Raw genomic sequence first — 20,837 nt, 5'->3', positions numbered from 1 at the left:
GCCGCAAGTACCGGACCGAACACAGTGCAGGGAGCCGGGCTCCTAGCATCATACTTATGTACGATGCTAGGAGTCCCTGGCTCGCTGCAGGACAACTGTCCCATACTGTAAACATGTTTTCAGTACGGGACAGTTGTCCGGCAGCGAGGCAGGGACTCCTAGCGTCGTACATAAGTATGATGCTAGGAGCCCGGCTCCCTGCACTGTGTTCGGTCCGGTACTTGCGGCCGAAATACGTCCGTCAATTACGGACGTAATTAGTGTGTGTGCACATACCCTAACACACGTGTTACTAATAATTTTTTGTGTGTTTTCTTACAGGTTCGGTCATTGGACTACGTCGGATTCCAGGACTACTTCGATGACAGCTTTTTTTTTAATTAATAAAATGGTTAATGAGGGCTGTGCAGGTTTTTTTTTTATTTCAATAAAATATTTTTTCTATATCTTTGTGTTTTTTTTTTTTAACTATATTACTACCGCCTTAGTAATGGCCGCCGGCTGATTGACAGCATCCATTGCTAAGGCGGGGCTTAGTGTTAGCCGATGCAGAGGCTAACACTAACCCCCTTTATTACCCCGGTACCCACCGCCACCAGGGGTGCTGGGAAGAGCCGGGTACGATCCAGTACCTGACCATCTGTAGTGATGGTCGGCCACTGGGGTGGCCGCAGGCTGGTATTCTCAGGAGGGGAATGGCCAAAAACAGTGGCCCTTCCCATCCTGGTAATGCTGCCTGCTGCTGCTTTATTGTATCTGTCTGGTTATGAAAATGGGGGGGACCCCACGTCATTAAAAAAAAAAAATAATTGGAAAGAACGATGTGGGGTCCCCCCCAATTTTCATAACCAGCCAGATACAACACAGCAGCAGCAGGCAGCATTACAAGGGTGGGAAGGGCCACTGTTTTTGGCCTTCCCCAGCCTAATACTACCAGCCTGCGGCCACCCCGGTGCCTGCCCGTCACTACAGATGGTCGGGTACTGGTTTGTACCCGGCTCTTCCCAGTACCCCTGGTGGCAGTGGGTACCGGGGTAATAATGGGGGTTATTGTAGCCTCTGCACCGGCTAACATTAAGCCTCGCCTTAGTAATAGAGGTTGTCAATCAGCCAGCGGCCATTACTAAGGCGGTGATAATAAAGTTTAAAAAGATACAAGCACATAGAAAAAATATTTTATTGAAATAAAAAAACAACCCTCATTAACCATTTTATTGAGAATAAAAAAAACGCCGTCATTGAAGTCCTCGAATCCGAAATCCAACAACCGAACCTGTAAAAAAAACACAAACACAAAAATAATCAGTAACACATAAAGAAGCAAAATTATTATTCTTACCTATCCTGGGTCCAGCGCTGGAGCCGCAATGTCAGCGAGCTGGGCCCTGTATCTAATCCTATCATGTGTGATACAGTCTGCTGAGCTGTGTATCTGATCCTATCATGTGTGATACTGTCTGCTGAGCTGTGTATCTAATCCAATCATGTATGATACTGTCTGCTGGGCCCTATATCTAATCCGATCATGTGTGATACTGTCTGCTGAGCCACTGTATCTAATCCTATCATGTGTGATACTGTCTGCTCAGCCACTGTATCTAATCCTATCCATAGTTTATAGGGTCGTAGTGCTATAGATATGCTATGCTGTCTATGTATTGGGGCTATTTCCCGGACATTTGAAGCCCTGAGGGTATGTTCACACGGCAGCGTCTGTTACGGCTGAAATTACGGTGCTGTTTTCAGGAGAAAACAGCACCGTAATTTCAGCCGTAATGGCATGTGCAGGCGTCTTTTGCTGCGTCCATTACGGAAGTAATTGAAGCTGGTTTTCCATGGAAAACGGCTCCATTTACGTCTGAAGTAGTGACAGGCACTTTTTTACGCGCCGCCTTTTGACAGCGACGCGTTAAAAAAAATGACCGTCGGCACAGAACATCGTAAGACCCATTCAAATGAATGGGCAGATGTTTGCCGACGCTTTTGAGCCGCATTTTCGGACGTAATTCAATGCTAAAACGCCCGAATTACGTCCGTAAATAGTGTGTGTGAACCCAGCCTTAGTGACGCCCCCGGCTGCTAGTGCTGCATTGTTGGGTCACTTAGGAGACCCAGCGATGCAGCTGAAAGCTGCGGACCGTCGGCCATGAGAAGTTTGCGGGGGGGGGGGGCCCAGTAAGAATTTTTGCATCGGGGCCCATGAGCCTCTAGCTACGCCCCTGCGTATGTCTGTTATGCAAGAGGAGGTGTCCCCTACCCTTATACTTTGTACAGAGATAGGGGGCTATCAGATCAGTTCCTATATATACAGAAAACTGCACATGTGTTATTTTGGAAATATAGACCTGTTATAAAAGCACAATTACCCTGCAAAACCTATGTCATATAAACTGCTTATAAGGATCGCTAATCCAATACTGAAATAGTATACAATGGACGTACGACTGGTGCCTGCTATGAAGCCAGGTCCCTTCACTGGGCTGCATAATGAAGCCCAGCAGTGAAGAGGCCCCACTAGACAGTGATAGGATGCACAACAATCACAAGTGTCGTCCGTGTTCGGACATGCAAAGGAACAAGCAGATGACGTACCTCGCGACAGATGACAGCTAGCTCACCGCCCACACTGCTGTGAGAAGGTGGCTAGAAAACAGTGAGGAGAAGAACAGGAAAAAACAGTGGTAAGTATTGACCTAGATGCCGTCAACCATGCTCCACGGAACCTGTGTGCGGCGGACGTGGAGAATAGTGAGTGCATGAGTCAGTGATATTAAATAACTCACTAACACGGCTATAGGTAATTGACTATAATTTTGTGGTCACCATTCATGTTTCCCCATTAAATGGGTTAAAACAGACTCTGAGAGGTATACATTGGAAAGATAAAAATTGTTACCAAACAACCGACGCGCGTTTTTCCGGCATTTCCGGCTTCTTCCAGGGGTGACAACCGTCATATAGGCGGCCCTCATATAGGTGTACGTTTTGATTGACGGTCAATATGCCATTCACAAATTAATATGCTAATTGTATCGTGTCAGTGTGTTCCGTTGAGAAACTGAGTGATTGACAAGATCTCTAGACAATCAGAGGGAATTAAGTTGGTAAGGTTAAATCTATGCAAAGACAACTTTGTATACGATTTGTTCACTCAAAAAATATACATATAAATACTCAAAAAATATATATTATAATCCCCATACCACTCAATCTACAAGTTATTCTTGTTCATAACAGTATAAATACTCATTTAGGTATTGTGGTACAGCAAGATACCTTTTAGGTTATATCTGTAAAGACTGGGTAGGGAGACAGACAGGTGAGCCCTAATGTACCCGCCACTCAGTCCCTGCCTACTTGCAATGGCCCGTCCTAGGCGACGGCTTACAACTGGGCGACGGTCCCTATGCTCAATAAGTGCACGACAGACAAACAGACAAGGGTACACAGAAGCTAAGGGAAATGGGGCAGTTGCCCACGGCAACACAGTGAGCAACAAGAGTAGTGAACGAGCTGAGTCAAACCAGGAGTGCACGAGGTACAAATCGCAGAGCAAGAGCATAGTCAGTAAAGCCAGGGTCAAAAATGAAGCAAGGTCAATAATCATAGCAGGAGCAGCAGAGCCAGGAAACAGAAAAGAATCACAGGCAAAGGAGGAGCAGGAAATGCAGGTATAAATAGACAGAGGGCGGGAACTAGCTCCGTCTGGCCAGGCTGTGATAGGCTCTCCCACTCCTCAGCCTCCCAGCCTGACTGGTAGAAGATCGTGTGACTCTCTCAGACTTCGGAGCAGGTGCAGACTGATTACCCACGGGCGTCGACACAGAAGCTGTGTCTGGCAGATCTTTTACAGTACCCCCCCTTTTAAGAGGGGCCACTGGACCCTTTCTAGATGGACCTGGTTTATTGGGGAAACGAAGGTGGAACCTCCTGAGCAATACCCCAGCGTGAACATCCCGGGCGGGTACCCAAGTCCTCTCCTCAGGCCCGTATCCTCTCCAATGGACCAGGTACTGGAGGGAGCCTTGGAGCATCCTGCTGTCCACAATCTTGGCCACCTCGAATTCTACCCCTTCAGGGGTGAGAACAGGGATCGGAGGTTTCCTCGAGGGAGCCAAGGACGGGGAGCAGCGTTTAAGGAGGGAGGCATGAAACACGTCGTGTACTCGAAAAGACGGGGGTAACTCCAGTCGGAAGGAGACAGGGTTAAGGACTTCAATGACCTTGTATGGCCCTATATATCGGGGATCAAATTTTTTGGACGGGACTTTAAGGCGCAAATTTTTAGAAGATCCCCGACCACAAACAAGGGGTTAGCAGAACGTCTTCTATCAGCCTGAGTCTTTTGTATGCTCTGGGACGCCTCTAGGTTCTTCTGAACCTGGGCCCAGACTGTGCACAGTTCCCGATGAACGACATCTACCTCGGGATTGTTGGAACTACCAGGTGAAACGGAGGAGAACTGTGGATTAAACTCAAAATTACAGAAAAAGGGGGAGACCCCTGACGAGTTACTGACCCGGTTATTAAGGGAAAATTCGGCAAAGGGAATGAAGGAGACCAAATCATAATGACAGTCAGAGATAAAACACCTTAAATATTGTTCTAGAGACTGATTAGTCCTCTCGGTTTGGCCATTAGTTTCAGGATGGAAGGCCGAGGAGAAGGACAGATCAATCTCCAACTTTTTACAGAAGGCTCTCCAAAACAATGAAACAAATTGTACCCCTCTGTCAGAAACAATATTGACAGGAACCCCATGGAGACGCAGGATGTGTTTGACAAACAAGGTAGCTAACGCCTTAGCATTGGGTAGTTTCTTGAGGGGCACAAAGTGGCACATCTTACTGAAACGGTCAACTACAACCCACACCACCGACTTGCTTTGAGATGGAGGCAAATCGGTGATAAAATCCATGGAGATATGGGTCCAAGGTCTCTGGGGAATGGCCAAAGAACATAGTAAGCCCGCTGGTCGGGACCTGAAAGACTTGGACCTAGCACAAATTTCACAAGCGGCGACGTAGGCCTTAACGTCTTTAAGCAACCCAGGCCACCAATAGTTTCTGGCAATGAGATGCTTGGTACCCAGGATGCCTGGATGGCCAGATAGTGCAGACTCATGATTTTCCCTGAGTACCCTTAGCCGGAATTGCAGGGGAACAAACAGCTTGTTCTCAGGAAGGTTCCCGGGAGCTGAACCTTGATCAGCCGCAATTTCGGAGATTAAGTCAGAATCAAGAGAGGAAATGATTATACCTGGAGGCAAAACACATGCAGGATCTTCCTCCGAAGGAGTCCTGGCCATGAAGCTACGCGACAGTGCATCAGCCTTAATATTTTTAGACCCAGCCCTATAGGTGACCAAAAAGTTGAATCTAGTAAAAAATAACGCCCATCGAACTTGTCTCGGGTTTAGCCTCCGGGCAGATTCTAAGAAAACCAGATTCTTGTGGTCAGTAAGAACCGTTACCTGGTGCCTAGCCCCTTCCAGGAAGTGGCGCCACTCTTCAAATGCCCATCTAATGGCTCAGAGTTTGCGGTTGCCAATATAATAGTTACTCTCAGTGGGCAAGAACTTCCTGGAGAAGTAGGCACAGGGACAGAGATGGGTGAGGGACCTGGTACCCTGGGACAAGACAGCACCCACTCCCACCTCAGAGGCGTCAACCTCCACGATGAATGGCTGCATTTGGTTAGGCTGAATCAGCACAGGGGCTGAGATAAAGCACTTCTTAAGGACCTCAAAAGCCTGGACCGCCTCTGGAGGTCAGTGGAGGAGGTCAGCACCTTTGTGAGTAAGATCCGTAAAAGGCTTAGCGATGACCGAGAAGTTAGCAATAAATCTCCTGTAATAATTAGCAAACCCCAGGAAGCACTGTAACGCCTTTAGGGAGGCAGGTTGGACCCATTCAGCCACAGCCTGAACCTTGGCAGGGTCCATGCGGAATTCATGAGGAGTGAGGATTTGACCCAAAAATTGTATCTCCTGCACCCCAAACACACATTTTTCGGTTTTAGCAAACAGTTTGTTTTCCCGAAGGGCCTGGAGCACCTTCCTGACATGCTCAATGTGGGAGGACCAGTCCTTGGAAAACACAAGTATGTCATCAAGGTACACTACAAGAAATACCCCCAGGTAGTCTCTTAAAATCTCATTTATGAAATTCTGGAAGACCGCGGGAGCATTACACAACCCAAAGGGCATGACGAGGTATTCGAAATGACCTTCGGGCGTGTTAAACGCAGCCTTCCACTCATCCCCCTCTTTGATGCGGATAAGTTTATAAGCCCCCCGTAGATCAAACTTAGAGAACCATTGGGCCCCCTGAACCTGATTGAAGAGATCAGGAATCAAAGGAAGGGGATACTGGTTCCTTACAGTGACCTTATTCAAGTTTCGGTAGTCAGTGCACGGCCTAAGACCACCATCCTTCTTCCCTACGAAGAAGAAGCCAGCACCTACCGGAGAAGTAGAGGGGCGAATGTAACCCTTGGCCAGGCATTCCTGGATATACTCTCTCATGGCTTCACGTTCGGGACAAGAGAGATTAAATATCCTATCCTTAGGGAGCTTAGCTCCTGGTACCAAATCGATTGCGCAATCGAATTCTCTATGAGGAGGTAACACTTCGGAGGCCTTTTTAGAAAAAACATCAGCGAAGTCCTGAATAAACTCAGGTAGAGTGTTCACCTCCTCAGGGAGAGAGATAAAATTAACAGACGTCATGCATTCATTACCCCATTTGGTAAGATCCCCAGTATTCCAGTTAAACGTGGGATTATGCATCTGCAACCAGGGAAGGCCTAAAACCAAATCGGACGATAATCCCTGCATCACCTGTACAGAGCACTGCTCCAAATGCATGGAGCCAACAAGGAGTTCAAAAACAGGGGTATGCTGTGTAAAATAACCATTAGCAAGAGGAGTGGAGTCGATACCCACTACCGGGACAGGTTTAGGCAAGTCAATCAATGGCATAGTTGGAGACATAGCAAATTCCACAGACATAATATTAGCAGAAGACCCTGAATCCACGAAGGCACTGCCGGTGGCAGACCTACCCTCAAAAGAGACCTGAAAGGGAAGCAAGATCTTATTAGGTTTCATATATACGGGAAATACCTGTGCGCCCAAATGACCTCCCCGATGGTCACTTAGGCGCGGAAGTTCTTCCGGCTGCTTATTCTTACGCCTAGGACAGTCGTTCACTTGATGCTTGTCATCCCCACAGTAGAAGCAGAGACCATTCTTCCTGCGGAACTCTCTACTTTGTTGGGGAGAGACTGAGGCCCCGAGTTGCATAGGTTCATCCGAGTTTTCCGTGGAAGAATGAAGCAACGGAACCTTGGTAGCCATCATGGGGGGGGTCAGAGGAGAAGGCACAAAAACGTTCCAGTCGTCGTTCCCTGAGACGTCGGTCAAGATGTACCGCTAAAGCCATAACCTGATCTAGGGAGTCAGAAGAGGGATAGCTAACTAAGAGGTCTTTCAGGGCGTTCGACAGACCCAATCTAAACTGGCACCTCAAGGCAGGGTCATTCCACCGAGAAGCTACACACCACTTCCTAAAATGAGAACAGTACTCCTCAACGGGTCTCTTACCCTGACATAGTGTAACCAGCTGACTCTCGGCAAAGGCAGTCTTGTCAGTCTCGTCATATATGAGCCCGAGAGCGGAAAAATAAAAATCAACAGAGGAAAATTCAGGGGCGTCAGGAGCCAAGGAGAAGGCCCATTCTTGGGGCCCGTCCTGGAGCCGGGACATAATTATACCCACTCGCTGGCTCTCAGAACCTGAGGAGTGGGGCTTTAAACGGAAATAGAGCCTACAACTCTCCCGAAAGGAGAAAAAAGTCTTCCGGTCCCCTGAGAACCGGTCAGGCAACTTGAGGTGGGGTTCAAGAGGTGAGGTGGGGGGCACTACCAGGGTAGCATCATGCTGGTTGCCCTTCTGAGCCAGGGCTTGGACCTGTAGGGAGAGGCCCTGCATTTGCTGAGCCAGGGTCTCAAGGGGGTCCATAGTTGTGTCAGGGACCAGGGTGGAAAAGGTATATGGGCCTGTGATTATGTAATGACGTAATGACGGGGTAGGGAGACAGACAGATGAGCCCTAATCTACCCGCCACTCAGTCCCTGCCAACTTGCAACGGCCCGTCCTAGGCGACGGCGTACAACTGGGCGACGGTCCCTATGCTCAATAAGTGCATGACAGACAAACAGACAAGGGTACACAGAAGCTAAGGGAAATGGGGCAGTTGCCCACGGCAACACAGTGAGCAACAAGAGTAGTGAACGAGCCGAGTCAAACCAGGAGTGCACGAGGTACAAATCGCAGAGAAGGAGCGTAGTCCGTAAAGCCAGGGTCAAAAATGAAGCAAGGTCAATAATCATAGTAGGAGCAGCAGAGCCAGGAAACAGAAAAGAATCACAGGCAAAGGAGGAGCAGGAAATGCAGGTATAAATAGACAGAGGGCGGGAGCTAGCTACGTCTGGCCAGGCTGTGATAGGCTCACCCACTACTCAGCCTCCGAGCCTGACTGGTAGAAGATCGTGTCACTCTCTCAGACTTCAGAGCAGGTGCAGACTGATTACCCACGGGCGTCGACACAGAAGCTGTGTCTGGCAGATCCTTTACAATATCACAATAATTATTTCACAAAATTATTTAGAAAATTTTTAGAAAATTTTGATATTTGAAAATTTGATAAACAATTCATTTTAGAGATTCATGAGTAGTGTGATAACGTGTTTACAAAAAACAACCGTATGGATTGACTACAAGGGAACTTAGGGTTTGTATTAGGGAACACGTAGGATCCATTGTCAACTTCGATAAAAATGAGTATGACAGCAAAGTTCGCAACAAACCCTTTTTTCCCCTACCCCGATAGACAGACATTATTTGGATTCGACCACTCTCAGAGGTTGGGGTATCTGTAAGTTGAGCCTAGGCATTAGGGGTGGTAGTCTGGATGAGGCACTCCTGAGAAGAGAGAGCCAATGGATTTTCCACGTGAACTCCATCAATCCAACCTTACCAACTTAATTCCTTCTGATTGGCTAGAGATCTTGTCAATCGCTCGGTTTCTCAACAGAACACACTGACACGATGCAATTAGCATATTCTTTTGTGATTGGCATATTGACCTGTCAATCAAAATTACACCTATATGAGGGCCGCCTATATGGCGGTCATCACCCCTAGAAGGAGCCGGAAATGCCGTCGAAACACGCGTCGGGTGTTTGGTAACAATTTTAATCTTTCCAATGTATACCTCTCAGAGTCGTTTTTAGCCCATTCAATGGGGAAACATGAATGGTGACCACACAATTATAGTCAATTACCAATAGCCGTGTTTGTGAGTTATTTAAACTCACTGGCTCATGCACTCACCGTTCTCCACGTCCGCTGCACACAGGTTCCGTGTAGCATGGTTGACGGCATCTAGGTCAATACTTACCACTGTTTTCTCTTGTTCTTCTCTTGCTCTTGTCATACACGGACCTATTGGTCCAGAGTGCAGAAATAGGGGACATCTGCACTCCTTGGTTATATTACATTGGATTTTAATTAACTTTATTTAATAAAACTTTTTTATTTTATTGTCATTATCTCTCTACAGTCACACAACTTTTCCCTTCTCCCTTCTCCTTGTATAACTAGACTTAATTCTGGGGATCAAGACCTGGGGATTCCCTGCAACAGTCACCAACTGGCGGCAGGCAGATAGAGCAAACACAAGGACAGGGGGTAGAACTATACAGTCTCTACGAGTAGCACAAGTATCAGACGTAGAAGCAAAGAGTGCAGAGAACAAAATCAGGTGTGCGGTAGGACTGTACAGTCACAAGGAGTAGTACTTCAAGTATCAGACGTAGAAGCAAAGAGTCCAGAGAAAAAAATTAAGGTGTGTACTACAAGTTCCAGGCGTGGTATGCAAAGGACAATGGAGGAGCATAGTCAGGAATAATCAAACGTCAGTAGCTGGAGTAGGACTACAGTTTCCAGGCAGACAAACCAGAGGATGAAGGTGAACTATGTACAAAGTCTAGGGAGGATTCCATATAGAGGACAGCTAAGTACTGATTCACACAGACCATAGTTCAAATGCATCAACTAATAACTGGCAAAGAGCACTGCAGATTAATATAGAACGCCCAGTGCGCTGTTTAGCTTAAAGGGGGTTTTACACGAGTAGATTTTTTTTTCTCGGTTAACAAGCGCTCATCGATAAGACATGTCGATTGGTGCTTGTTTACTTTATTTAAACGGAGCAATGATTGGAATGTATGGGGTCGGACACAAGGGATGTGCTGCCAACAAACAACAATTTTTTCCGGCTGCATAAAAGATCCGATCAACCGAAAAAATAATCAGCAGTTTGCTAGTGCATCGGTTGATCAATGCCCTGTTTACACAGGACAATGATCGAGAAAAAGCATTCATATGAACGCTCATTTGCCCGATTTATTGGCCTGTGTAAAAGGGCCTCTTTGTAGCCACTTTCCACTCTTGCTAATATATGAGTCCAGTACAGTAGACTTCCCTCTATGAACTCAGAATTTTCTAATAGGTTATTTGAAAATGGATTTTTTTAAACCAGAAAACCCATTTAATGCACGTCAGAATGCTTGAATCTTATTTATGTTTCATTTTATTAGAATTATATGTAACAGGAATTTCACTGTAATAAATTCAGGTGGATACAATACATCTGCTGGACTATCTACCATTTCTAAAAAAACATGCTGTCAAGCTATTTTGGTGCTGTCGAGTTTAAACACTCTAAAAGGCAAGGATTATTCATATCTCATGTTACCATGTGGATTTAGTTGAAGATTATTTCATGTCAGCAGATACAAATGAAAGAAAAAGCAATGTTAACACATTAGGACAGAAATTACATTTATTTTGGTTTCAGAAGGAAGCTAAAATCTTTGCATACTTTGATATAATTAATATTTATTTTGGGTGACAAATGCAATTATATGTTGCTACATACTGTACACTATAATGCAGCAAGAAATATAAAAACAAATAAGCCAAAAAATTATCCTATTCAATAAAATAACTATAATATATATATATATATATATATATATATATATATCCAAAAAGAAAATCCAGCAGCACTCACCTTGATCATTGGAGTGCTGCTGAATTTTCTTTTTGGATATACACATGGTCTTTGGATCGGGACTATCAGCTTGCACCCTTCATTACTGGTATTTATACACTGAATTTGAGTGCTGCAGTTTTTTCTACTGGTGTATATATATATATATATATATATATATATATATTATATATAGATATATGTATATATATAAAATGTTGAAAAATAAAAAGAGAACACTTAATTCAAAAATCGAATATTGATGAATGAAAGATTCTAGTTGAAATACTGTACTGATATAAATAGTGTAATTTGCTGAGAACAAAATGACATATCAACAGACAATAAAAGCCAAGATCATCAACCAATGAAGGGCTGGCTTCCATAATCACCCAAAAATCTAAGTAAAAAATTTAAATCACAGGCCGATCCAATTTGCGTGAATTTTATCACGGCAACATATAATGTGACTCATTAGAGTGTATGGAACCCACGTGCCTGTATGCAGTCCTGACTACGTCCGAGCGATGCTCACAGATGAGACAGCTGGATCAGGGCATCCGTGAACTCATGGACAGTCTGTGGCGCGACTTGGTGGCATCGGATGCACTGATTCATAATATCTCAGAGGTTCTCAATTGGATTCAGGTCTGAGGAATATAAGGGCCAGTCAACGGCATCAATGCCTTCTTCATCCATGAACTACCTACACACTTGGGCTACATGAGGCCGGCATTGTCCTGCACCAGGAGGAAACCAGGGCCCACTGCACTATGCACAAGAGTAAGCTCTGACAATGGCCCTGTAAAGGATCTGCCAGACACAGCTTCTGTGTCGACGCCCGTGGTTAGTCAGTCTGCACCTGCTCCTAAGTCTGATAGAGTGACTCCTTCTTCTACCACTCAGGCTGGGAGGCTGAGGAGTGGGAGAGCCTATCACAGCCTGGCTAGACGGAGCTAGCTTCCGCCCTCTGTCTATTTATACCTTCATTTCCTGCTTCTCCTTTGCCTGTGATTCTGCTTGTTTCCTGGCTCTGCTGCTTCTGCTTGTACTATTTGTCTTTTGCTTCATATTGACCCTGGCTTTACTGACTACTCTCCTGCTCTGCGTTTGGTACCTCGTACACTCCTGGTTTGACTCGGCTCGTTCACTGGTCTTAGCTCACAGTGTTGCCGTGGGTATCTGCCCCATTTCCCTTAGCTTCTTTGTACCCTTGTCTGTCTGTCTGTCGTGCACATAGTGAGAGTAGGGACCGTCGCCCAGTTGTGCGCCGTCGCCTAGGACGGGCCATTGCAAGTAGGCAGGGACTGAGTGGCGGGTAGATTAGGGCTCACCTGTCTGTCTCCCTACCCCGTCTTTACAGGCCCCAAGAATTTAATTGCAGTACCTAACAGCAGTCATGGCACCATTGGCTATCATGTAGAGGTTTGTGCGACCCTCCAAGAATATGTCTCCCCAGACCATCACTGACCCACCGCCAAACCGGTCATGCTCGACGATGTTTTAGGCAGCAGAACATTAACCATGGAATCTTCAGACTCTTTCACGCCTGTCCCATGTGCTCAGTGGAAACCTGCTCTTATCTGCGAAGGGAATGGGGCACCAATGACAAACCTGCCAATTCTGGTGTTCTTTGGCGTATACTAATTGAGCTGTAGGGTGCTAAGCTGTGAGCACAGGTTCCACTGCAGGACGTCGGACCATCATGCAACCCTCATGGAGCCTGTTTATGACAGTTTTTGGTCAGAAGCATGCACACCTGTAGCCCACTGGTGGTCATTTTTTTGGGGTCTTGCAGTGCTCCTCCTGTTCCTCCTTGCACAATGTAGCAGATATCCTGCTGATGGGTTGATGCCCATCTATGGCCCTGTCCAGCTCTCCTCGTGTAATGGCCCATGTCCTTAGATCTACTCTATGCTCTTGAGACTGTGCTTGGAGACACAGCAAGCCTTCTTGTGACGACACGTATGGATGTCCCATCCTGGAGGAGCTTGACTGCCTGTGCAAACTAAATGTGCTGCAGTTACCGCCTCATGCTACCAGTAGTGACAAGGATAAGAAGTGAGGAATTGTCTGTGGCCACCACCTGCAAAACCATTCCCTTTTTGGGGGTTGTCTTGCTGATGCCGCTCCAGTGCACCTTGTGTCACTTTAATTTCCACCAAAGCAGGGGACATTGAGTTACAATTGCTTATGCTTCCTAACTGAACATATTGATGTTCCTGAAGTTTAATAGACTTAGGTTTATACTGTGATGCTTATATTTTCCCTTCATTTTTTTGAACACTGCACTTTTTATCACAAAATCCAATCTATTTAGATGATTAGATAATAGGATTAAATTACATATTTCAGAACATAAAAATTAAAGCAAATACAAGTGTGTATTCTAGTAATTGGTCAATAGAATTATGAATCGGTACAAACAATTTTTGATAGTGACAAACATAATTTGGGTATAGAAGAGAAATAAAAAGCTACATAAGTCATTAGTATATTCATAATAAAATAACAAGACAAATTCCAGGTAGGACATGTTAGTTTTATGTTTGTGTTTGCACAGAAGTAAAATATAGGGACAATCTCTACAAATAAATGGGAAGAGGAAAAAACATAACTAAAGTTAAGTAATCTAAGTGTACCTATATGTGTATTTATACCTGAGTAAATATGGGTATTTATGTGAATTGGGTCATGTAAAGATGGGTGTATAATTAGTAATGTGGTATGTAAGAAGAGAGCATCTTAGGAGGTTTCCAAGGAGTGCAGGTTCTTTTTCAAGTGCTATGGGGGTATACGAGCACAGGCCGGAAATATATTGTTAGGATATTGTGTGTGGGGGTAGTATTTATGTATGTGGTACTGTAAAATATATTAATGAAAATTGCAGATATCGGAGTTTGAATCTATGAGACTGCCTATTAGACACATACACTATGTTGGGTCACCCACATGTCACGTTCTGTGGGTATGTGGACCCACTGGTCTGTACCGCCATAGCGGGATAGCAGCTGGCCAACAGGATATCAAGTCAATGTCTATAGTTGGAATAAGGGTACCTGTGGTAATTCAGACAGTAGCGATAGCAGGCTCGGATGGGACCTTGTCAGCAGGCAGACACCAGGCCCGGTGTAACACAAAAGGCGTAGTATATGACACAACACGACTCCAACTCTCTATGGCACAGGAACAAGGTATTACAGGATACAGGTGGCAGGTACAGGAACACTGGGAACTGGAAAACACTAAGGGACCATTTGCAAAGACTAACACGGATAAACACAACAACTATTAGGCAATGAAGGCAGGAGCAGGGCCGTTCTTATAGTCCAGGGCGATGATGGGCTAATTTTACATACTTTTCAGGTGCGCGCGCTGGCCCTTTAAGTCCGGGCACGAGCGTGCGCTTGCACCCTACGGGACACAGCAGAGTGAAGCGGAAGTGAGCACTGGCGTCTCCTGAGGAGGAGATGCGGGCCAGTGCTCACAGATCCATGGCTGCGGCCCTCGGGAGGAGAGTAATCCCGACGGCCCGTGGCCATGGGTGTTACACTACACATTGCACCTACAGAAGCTTTTATGACATCTATACTAAGTCTATAGCCATCAATATGAAGTTAGCTTCCACTCTTCTGGGAAGGGTTTCTATAAGATTTTGGAATGTGTCTGCTGGAAATTTAGCCCATTCATCCAGAAGAGCATTTATGAGATCAGATACTGATGTTGGACAGGAGGACCTGGCTCGCAATTTCCATTCTAGTTCATCCTAAAGGTGTTGGATGGGTTTGAGGTCAGGGCTCTGTGCGGCCAGTCAAGTTATTCAACACCAAACTCACCCACCATGCCTTTATGAACCTTGCTTTGTCCACTGGGGCACAGTCACAATATAAATATGAGGTGATATCACGGATGCAACTCAGCTGAGATAAAACAAATGACACTTCTAAAATATTTCTGGTGAGTTAGCATGGTATGTGCAAAAAAATAACAAAAATTTCCGGATTGCTTCTTTGAAACTTTGGAGTTCATACTGAAGGATTTCATTTGGAATGGTAAACAGGCTCGTAGCGGGCTCGCATTTAATTTTTAATATGGAAAGCTTTCTTTTCCAAAGTTTATATTACTATGTAAGTCAACTCCAACACCTGTTGGCTGGGATGAGATTGCAAGGAATAGAGAGATGTTGCAAAAAAAGGGTGTAACGTGAAGTAGATAATATATTTGGGCTTTTGGAATCTGGATGTTTATGATACCAGATGTCCAAAAATATGAACGTTTACAGGCTGCTACAAAAATTATGGTTAAACATCTTATAGGCATACACGTTTTTTTGGGATATTTCTTCAATGGATTAATCATTATATAGCGGATTGTAAACATGATATTGTTCATAATTTTTGGGGCAGATTCAAAATCACTTAAATTCAACTTTTTTACAAAGTATTTTTTATTGCTAAGGGAAGGTTTTTTTCACCCAGGGTATGGTTTCTTTACAGTTTGCACAAATTCTCCACACTTTTAATAAAATGGAAGATAAGTAAAAAAATTATTCACAAGAATCTTCAAAAAAAGACTCTATTAAGTAGGCAAACTAAAAGAGGAGAGGTGTGATTTCAGCCTTTTGCATATTGTTAAAAGGTCTATATAATTTACACTCTTACAAATCGGAAAGGGACTTCAATCCTATACAGAGGTAAATTTCAAGAATATTTATGCGGCTCTCACTTAATTTTGCACACCGAGTTTCACAGTTTATGATAAATCACAGACTTCTCTATACAGTACACCAAAATTTTTGAAAAATTAGTAACATTATTAACATGTCAAATGCCTAAAATGTTACGTTTTGCAATTGTTATTCATAGCTTGCTTAATAATACTTAGTCATTGGTGTTCAAGGAACACACCGGAAAAAGACGGGATCATATTGTATGAAAATTCCTACTTTAGGGTAAACTCTGGAAATTAAACGTTCTATTTTGCTGTAAGTGGAAATCTTGGACAGCGTATATAAACTAAGAGGAGAAAGTAATCCTGGATATTTAAAGTGGTGGACAGAGGTAAAAAAGGACATGCAGTAAATCTTTAAAAAGATAAACAAATCTCTTCCTTCCTTCCTTCCTTCCTTCCGTCGTTCCTTCCGTTGACCCTGGTTTGACAATGCTGTAACTACTAATCATAATTATGACTTTGTCGTACTTTTATATACTATGTGTTCTTGTGTTAGAGACATGACAGCAGTAAAGAATCTTTACAGTTCAGGCAGAACCAGATAGTTAGTCCCTAACAGTTTACCTTGGCCTGTGCAAAGGGCCTTTAAACGAGCGCTAATCAATTTTTAATTATCGGCGATCGGCATTCCTTATGGGCACATACTATATCTGCCTGTGTAAACCCACTTGAAGTCTTTTGCCCAGGGAAATCTTGACTGTGAGACTCTGAATAATGATTTAGATGGCGAGTGTTCGCCTGATGAGTGAGCCTGTGGTTTTTACATTTACACCTTCAGTGTCCTTTTTACATAATAAACGACTACTCTGTTATGCAGCAGAGCAAACTTACTTTTTAACTAAAAATATCAGTAACATTTCTACTCATTGCTTTCATGAATAAGCATATTGTTCTATACGGAACGTAGTAACTAGGTCAGACCACAGGGACTTCATCACATGAATGAATGCAAAGAAATGTTTATTCCCTGTAGTGCTGTGAAACATTTATTCTTTGTGACTGTAGACTATACTAAGTACATGGACTCATTTCACTGCACAGTTTACATGATTATTTAAAGATTCAAAAGGGTCAAAAGGGTCAAAAGGCCACCATGTAGCAATTTATTTTTTTAATTTACATTTTATTTTAAAAGTATTGCAGTAAATTAGTTCCCTAATAAAGGAAGATAAGTGGATATTTTTATCATAAAGAACATAAAGTGAATGTAAATGAAGCACAGAAGGTTAGACCTTAAAACAATCTGGTTTTAGATTGGGGATATTCACTTTAAGATCTTCCACTACCATCTTTCATAAAAAAAAGCAAAGACTTTTTGCAAAATCAAGAACTTTTACGAATTCATTAGATTTAACTATCTCAAATTGTTGTTTTTGAAAGATTTTTCCAAAGATTTTAGTTTACAACCTATATCGTAAGCTTAATTTGATAAAAAATTATTAGCACATTATTATTAACACATTTACTTGACCGAGGACTACATATTATTCCAACTAATGTCTGCAGTTATCACTGACACACCATATCCTCACATTTCTATAAGGACTCATGCATAAGGTACAGAGCCTATACGGCTGATCAATGGGGCTGTACATCCCTTTATTAGTAGTTCTAGAGGAGAATTTCTCCGTATGAAATTGAAGACATATGGTGGCCCTATGTTAATCTATGACAGCCCTATTACCGATCTGTACAAAATGTAGCAGTAATACTGTATGTTAGAGTGCATGAGCCATAACCATGAGTAGATGAAATGGCACATTGTATATAATTTATCCACATTCCCAATTTTTATGTATTTAGGATTGTCTGAAATGGCAAAACCGATGTTCCGAGCACACGTTTCATCTGCAAGAATTTTAATGGAATTCATTTCCTTGCCCATTAAAAGGTTCATTAGTCAGGCGTGTTAATGAGCTACAGAAGTTCAGACATCTTTTTTTATACGTAACAATACATGTTTGTTAATCAAGCTGACAATAATCCGTATAGAGCAATGATTCATTTTGATTAAAGTATCTTGTAATTTGTTGTGATGGTGTGGAAAAAAGATGAAAATTTCCCAGGACAATTCATAGTGAAACGCGTTTTTTATTTTATATTGAATAAATTAACATTTTATCATCACCAGTGCTGCAAATATTGCTTGTGCTGTAGAACCATAGAGTGCTGATAGGATTTGCTGGTAAAGAGTAGGAAGCGATCAACCAATGGTCACTGGGGCTGGTGGAAGCAGGAGCGAAATAATTTTTCATGACTGGTGCACCTTACATCAAGAATTACAACTATGCTTGTTGCTTGTATCCACATTGGATCCTAGCGGTTTTCTGCTGTAAACCCCTTGTTCCACATATGGCATTTAACTAATAGAGTTATTAAAAAAATATTTTAGAGCATCCGCTGATGTATGAAATTGACGTAGACAGTCCTCCAGAGATAAGTTAACCCACAAGGACATAGGACAAATAAAGAGGAGTTGTCCACAGCGGGAAATACCTTTAAGCAGGTCTCCCTCACACATAAAACACCCCAAAAAATCCACAAACAAAAAATCTTTGTGTGTAAAGAACTTTATACTCTTGTATTGACTACCAGCAAACATCTGGCCGGTACCTTTTTAGCAACTAAAAGCTAGATGAGAAAAAGTCACAAAAACCTGACGTAAACACTGGGGCAGATCTATTACTCAAAATGCACCAGAGTTCTAGTGCACAAGCCGTACGCCACATTTATTAAGTGTTTTAGACACTTTGTGCAACTCACTTGTCAAGGGGTGTGGCTTAGCAGAAAAGAGGGCGTGCTTTAAGATGCAACAATAATTTGGGCGAAAAAAAAGTGGTCTAAAGTGAGCCAACCAAGAGGTGGTATTTAGTTAGACAGAAGTGTCCAAAGGGTTACTAAATTTAACATCCAGCATGAGCCACATGTGAATATGGCACATCTAGTCTAATTCTAAGCTGTTTAGATTTAAGACAGAATTAGAAAATCCATCCCAATTTGTGTAAATCCAGTCTTTACACCAATATTCAATGTGTGAATCATGATGTGCAATTATTCCCTATGGAAAACAAAGTACCAAGCTACTCCAAAAATCTGGTATTTTTGCGAGAGTTGCTATTTCACTTACAACTCTTTTCCCCTACATGAAACAACTCTGAATTGTGATTTTAGCATGATTCTTACCAACTTCATGTTGTTGTGTCACCCAAACCTTACATGTCATAACACATAATTAAAAAATGCAACAAATGATTTGTTAATAGAAAAAACTAAAGCAGGAGAGTCAGCTCACCCCTATAGGCTAGGATACCCGAAACAAGGGTTTGAAACAGGGATATATCCTGAGTAGAACAGTTTCAGCAGTTTAATTGAAAAGTGTAGATCCAGCAACACAAACATACTTGTATGTATAAAGCTTTTTTTTCCATGTTAAAATTTACAGCTACACAACATGGCAGAAGGTAAAGCTTGCTTACGTGTTTCAGAGTCCTTAATCATAGCATACACCTTAGTGTGGGCCGGTGATTTTTGAAAAGTGTCTAAATATCACATATATAGAAACAACCAAAGATGAATACATAATTTCCTAGTAAACCAAGACAAATATTCTGGGTAGTAGCAATATAGACGTGAATATTATGCATATGAGGCAGTGTATTATACACAGCAGGGCAGATTTACTATTCAAAATGCACCAGAATTCCGGCTCAAATTGAGCCACAGTTCTGACATTCATGCTGTGTGCCACATTTATTAACGGTTTAGACACTTTTCTCTACTCTCTCAACAAGGGCTATGATTAAGGACTGTCTGAAACGCATAAGCAAACTTTACCTTCTGCCATGTAGTGTAGCCGTGGATTTTAACATGGAAAAATAAAAGTCACGTTTTATACATACCAGTAGGTTAGTTTTGCTGGATCTACGCTTTATGTTTACACAACTGCTTTGTTAATGTTTTATAAAGTAGCCGTCACAGACATATATTTTTAACTATTAATTATTCTTTGTACAAAGGTAAAACAATAATACCTATGAATTGTTATTTGGATCATTGTTATTTGACTCACAGGTCTATTGGATTTATTTTATTGCATTAGATCTGTTTGAAGAATTGACAGTAGCATAACATTCCCTGTAGCGTGAGTCACACTTCAGTTCTTTTCTGCCTATTATTATTCTGAAGTGGTGATACACAGCTCCCTTCCCCCACCCATTACTTGGTATGACTACAAAAACTGTATCATTGTGTTCATGCAAGACACAAATAAAATAAAAGGCAACTAAACATACTTAAGGGAATTGATGTAATTTGTCTAACTCTCAGTAGCAGGACATCATTCATTTTACATACCCAGCATTTAAATTAAATTATGGCTAGTTAAAAGCTAAGTGAATTTAACATCTTCAGCCTACGTTATAAAGCCAACTGGAAGCACCCACATTGTTCTAATATAATATGATGCAGTAACTGCCAAACATGATAGAATATTTTTCAAGTTGAGGGAATTTAAAGGACCATATGAGCTATGATTTTTGATGCCACACAGCTCCCTTTTTACTATTTCATCCAGCATAATATTGAAAATCACCTTATTAATTCTGTCTCGTTCCCACATCTTCACACCGCTGCTGCAATACCTGACCATGATGGCCAACCACCGCCTACCACAGTGGCATATCAAAGAATTGTTCACATATACATGTATCATGTTACAAGGGATTTTCGGGACTGTTTTATTGATGGCCTATCCTGATCAGTGGGGGTCCGACCCTTAGCACCCCCTGCCTATCAGCTGAATTATAACATATTAGCTCTTGTAAGTGCATACCATGAAAGCAGACCCTGCCCCCACTATGGAGAATATAAAAAAGGTAGAGTCAACTGAGGGTTGGCATCGTCTCACTTCCTTATGGGCATTGTGAACATAGCTACTCCTCTCTACTGGAACCACAGTGTGAGGCCTCATACACATGGCATACAGT

The 20,837-nt window shown here is 42.9% G+C and overlaps 1 protein-coding gene across 1 annotated transcript in view; it reads left to right on the top strand.

Annotated features, from left to right (window-relative positions):
• Positions 1-20,837, top strand: part of AMPH (amphiphysin) — a 241,956-nt gene that overhangs the window by 49,978 nt on the left and 171,141 nt on the right. The window lies entirely within an intron of this gene.

The sequence above is a fragment of the Rhinoderma darwinii genome, chromosome 5, assembly GCF_050947455.1.
Source record: "Rhinoderma darwinii isolate aRhiDar2 chromosome 5, aRhiDar2.hap1, whole genome shotgun sequence".
NCBI lineage: Eukaryota > Metazoa > Chordata > Amphibia > Anura > Rhinodermatidae > Rhinoderma > Rhinoderma darwinii.
Note: the sequence above shows the minus strand (reverse complement) of the source record. Positions and strands in the feature narration are given on the sequence as shown.